The 4851-nt window shown below is 35.4% G+C and overlaps 1 pseudogene; it reads right to left on the bottom strand.

The window, feature by feature from the left end:
• The window catches only part of LOC106323648, a 10498-nt pseudogene extending 8919 nt beyond the window's left edge, over window positions 1-1579 (bottom strand).
• Window positions 1580-4851: the final 3272 nt, after the last annotated feature.

Genomic DNA, 4851 nt, shown 5'->3' with positions numbered 1-4851 from the left:
AAAACGGTAATGTTTCTTTAAAAGTTATAAACATAATTTTTGTGGTTATTCTTCATTATTTTATTCAGGCTGTTGGTTCATAATTCTCATCCTGCTGTGTTGGTACATGCGAGGCCACACGTTTTCGAAACTTTTGTTTGATCATTTCGATCATTGACATCTACCCAGTTAATATTTTGTATTCAATTTTCGAATTGCATACTATGAAAGAAGATATAATAAATTTAATGTGAATAAGCAGAAAGGTTTGATTTTTTTTTGTATGTGATGTTAATTATCTTCCGCATGATCTTTGTCAAGAAGGTCCGGCTATTTAAAACGCCACATAACGGATGTTAATGAATTCTCGCTGCCGTTAAACATAATGACAGAAATGTTACAGTGCTCACATTAGCGATAGCCTGAGGAACCTAACAGAGTCTTATCTCCGAGGAGTCGTCTTTGTAAACGTTGACTATGACATCATTGTTCTCCACCCATGCCTCGTCTTGCTTATGGAGTTGAAGACAACGCCTTTTTTAGTCGAAAGATGCATCAAACCTTTGAAGCCGTGCACCGGCCGTTCCTTCGCCACAATGCGGTCTATTGAATCGTCGAAGCTTATGTGAATAAAAAGCTAATTTTTCATTTTAGTTATAAAAACTCTGATCACAATTTTTATCCACCAAATCAATATCTGAAACTCACCATTAACAAACACAAAATTTGATGGCTGAACACGATGGTAATCAAAAAGTTACTTAAACGCCCAACCTTGAAATCAGAAAGAAGGAGAGAGGAGTTCACCATTCTTCTCAAAGAAAGTTGTAAGAGTTTTTACAACTGTGAGTAATGAAAGGATGAAGTTTACGGGGCTGTCCATCTTGATCAGCCTGTCACTCAGCACACGTACTCAATTGAATCGTGATATATAAAAGGACCTCACATTGATAACAATCTGGGTAATCGTGAGAGAATTGCAAACGGTGAGAAAATATCAATGTAACAATTGCAAGATCCGAGAAAAGAGCTTACTGCAATTTTTGTTTAACAGACGATCTTAATTCTGGGTAAGTCATTCTTCATCTTCCTAGGTTTCGGAGGTTCAGATTCGTGTTTGTACCTGGACAAAGCTGGTTAGCTTGGTTAACTGAATGGCTACGGTTCTAGTCATATGTGTTTTGAAAGCTAAATATAAAAACTTAGAAAATAAGAGAGGAGAGCGATGAGATTTGAGTGAGATTACGTTAGTACCAAACCATGGGTGTAGTTTTTGCAGATTAGGTTTTTTGATTTAGGTTGGATTTAGGTTAAGAGATAGAGCTTTATATAAGAGAAATATCAAGGGGAGATGGATCACACAATTAAAAATACTAATTTCAATCAAGACCTCCTCATGGGAATTCCTCCTCGAACCCAAAGCATCTTCCTCCATCGAGGAAGACGAAGAAGAAGAACGTGATCTCGGAGTCCTATTATTCCTCACCCTATTCCTCCTCCTATACTCAACCAACACACAAACCATATGCAACACATACTGCAACGCATACCCCAAGAGCCAAACCCTAAGCGGCATGATCGGATGCTCATTCCTCGCCATCATCAGAATAGCCCCAGCCACCGAGAGGCATAGCTCATGAGGCTTGTTATTCTACTTTTAATAGTGTTAGATTAGATGGGGCAAAATACATGTTTAATGTTTGTATATTGATTATGAGAATAAATAAATTTACAAACCACTAAACCGTATTTATAAAAGCTTCAAAATCCTTTTTTTTATGAAAACATCCATATTTCAGATTTCATTTTTTAATTCTAAAAAAAAACTGTACGTGGGCTTTCAGCCCATCACTTTTCAGATGTCGATCTGGATGACGAATCTATTTTCTTGCGCCTATGATTGCCGCATTCGTTCGGACTGGACTATGTCTGACCCAACGAATACCGATCTTTTCACTAATCTACATAAATTTAAGAAAATTTCAGAATTATTATTTTTATATGTTTTTGCATTAGAAAATTCTAAAATAGTCTAAGTCTGTCGCATATAAATAATTTTAATTTGATTAAAAAAATAATAATTTTGACTTACAATTTTAGATTTGAGCAGCCAATTACAAAAAAGAATAGTTAGAACTATGAGTCTATGACATTTTGGTCATCAAGTTGTTGTAGCATTAAAATTTAGGAAATTTTATGGTAACTCTAGCGTATTGAGTTTTTCTAATAAGGAAATTTTTTAAACGTCTATTTCTATGTTTGCATGAAATCATTTTCTTATTTTTAGACGGTAGAAAGTCACAGTAGCAATAAAAAAGAGCAATTTGATACAAGTGGTTTTGGTTGTCTCGAATTATGTAGGATGGTTGATTGTTTGTGATTACTGAATTTTACTACATGCCAATTAACCTAATGTGGTACCACAATCAAATGTTATACCAATGCAACACTTTATGATCGAATCTACAAGGACTAGTGATCGATAATAGTAAGAATACATAAACTTTCCTAATCTAAGCAAATAAGAAAATGCATGATTGATAACAAGCTAATATCCTAAAAATATAAACAAGGTGATCTCAAATCCAATCAAGAAATAAGTGCAAGAACCAAACTTTTAGTCAATAAGAAAAAATAAGACTCATGGGATTAGGCATTTGACTTCAAGTGATAAGATCCGATTTAGAGTGGCAAGCTATCAATCAACATATTTCTTTAAGTCTAGACAACAAATCCTAAACAAGTTCTTTATCAAAATAAATGTTCATTTGCTTTCATTAATCAAACATATCAAATATCTTTGGTTTAATTCACTCAAGCAATCATTAAGAACAAGTCTACTAACTATCTAAGCTTTCCTAACATCAAATGTCTTTGGTTAAGCAAACAAAGAGAAAAATTGAGTTGGTTCATACATTTCATCAAACACCTTCTGGATATAAAATGTCTAGAGTTCTAGTTTATAGAGATCAAGACTAAACTAGCATTAAGAGCACTCAACAAGTAAGAAAATAGATATATCTAACACTAAACACCCTAGATCTTCACTTAAAACTCTAATTATCCTAATCCATGAATCCAAAAGGTCACTACTAACTAATCTCCATGAAAAACTTAAAAACCCATGTAAGGATCAAAGATAATCATGTTGATGAGCAAGACAAACATAAATATATGATGAAGTACTTCCTTAAATAATCAAAAGGTTCAAAATTTTACAAGATTATACATAGTCTTGAGAGAAAATGAGATAAGATCTAAAAATTAAGTCTAACAAGTATTTTTAGAAAGCCTAAAAAACAAGTTGGGTCAACCCAACAAACATGGGTTGACCCATAGGTCTTTTCGTCTGGTCGCTACAATACTTGAGAATATTTCAGCTTCTTCGAACCCGTAGCGACGTACACATGTCGCTAGGCATGTCGCTGGGGACGCTCACAAAACGCCGAAGTGACTTCTCCGTGTCGCTACACCGAGGTCGCTATGATACTTAGTTGTTTTCAGTCTCGTTCTTGGTCTTCTATAGCGACCACTCCTGGTCGCAATGCACGTCGCTAGGAGAACTCGCATGACGTACTAGCGATTTGATGAAGTTGCAACAGCTATGGTCGATACATGGTTGATATGCCTTCAGTAGATAGATCATAACTCCTTCAATACAACTCCAAATGAATTGAAACCATCTCCATTGGAAAGCTAACTCAGTTTTCCATGTCGTTCCAAAAGATGAGTTTCAAAAGATATCTTTAAGATCTTCATTTATGTTTATATTTCATCCTTTTGATTCAAAACCCCTCAAATGCCTTCAAACTCACCAACAAGTATCTCAAACACCTGATATAGACATATGCAATACAATAAAGCCTAAATATGCCTAAATTTTGATATATATGATCAATATGTTTACAATATGATGGTTAAAATCATGCAAATACACAAGATATCAACTCCCCCAAACTTGTCTTTTATTTATCCACAAGTAAACTTTCAAGAACAAGGTGAGGAAGAGGTTTGAAGGTTGGAGTTTACTACTAAAAGATACTCTTCAAGCCATCAATGTGATATCCTTACAAAATCATACTAAATAGCAAAAGCAAAACATTCTATCTTTTTTTTTTTTTTTTTTTGTCATCAACTTTACAGACTCATATTGACTCTGTAAACCACACTGGGAGATCTTGATCCATGTGAACTACAAAAGACGTTTCCTTCCTAGCATTGCGGGCTAAGCTATCCGCCTTCTTGTTCTGCGTTCTTGGTACATAGATAATTTCTGCTCGGAAAAAACTCTCTTTCAGGCTGTTTATATCTTCCAAATAACTTGCAAACGCTGGTCATTCTTCGGGTTCTGAAACCATCTTCACCAATTGAGAACAATCCTTTGCAAACGTAACCTGAAATTGTCGTAATTTTTTCATGCATTCCATTGCCCATAGTAACGCTTCCATCTCTGCATGAAGAGGAGAGAGGGAAGCCCGGACATTCCTTGCCCCCATCAAGCCTTCAAATCCTTCTAAGGTACTGTACCATCCTTGACCTGAAAAAATATCATTATCTTTCCAGGAACCATCCGTAAAACACCATCTTCCTGGAATTGACGGAAGAATCGTAGCCTCTACCTGTGGAGCCTTCTTTTGGTCATTCAATATTTGTGCCTCAGCCCAGAGTTTTGATTCCGTTTCTGCCAATTTAAGGGTATCCAGAGCAAAACATTCTATCAAACTCTAATTTCTCTAGGTCTAGCTCAACTTTTGACCTTTTACACTTATCATCATGCCTCCACATACAAGCCAATCAACCAACCCCACATTCATTAGACAATAACATAAGTGATTTCTTGCAAATGGGCAATTGGTCCTAATCATTTGGTTT

This window comes from Brassica oleracea, chromosome C2 (genome assembly GCF_000695525.1).
Source record: "Brassica oleracea var. oleracea cultivar TO1000 chromosome C2, BOL, whole genome shotgun sequence".
NCBI classification, from domain to species: domain Eukaryota; kingdom Viridiplantae; phylum Streptophyta; class Magnoliopsida; order Brassicales; family Brassicaceae; genus Brassica; species Brassica oleracea.
The sequence above is the reverse complement of the archived record's forward strand: the minus strand, read 5'-3'. Positions and strand labels throughout refer to the sequence as shown.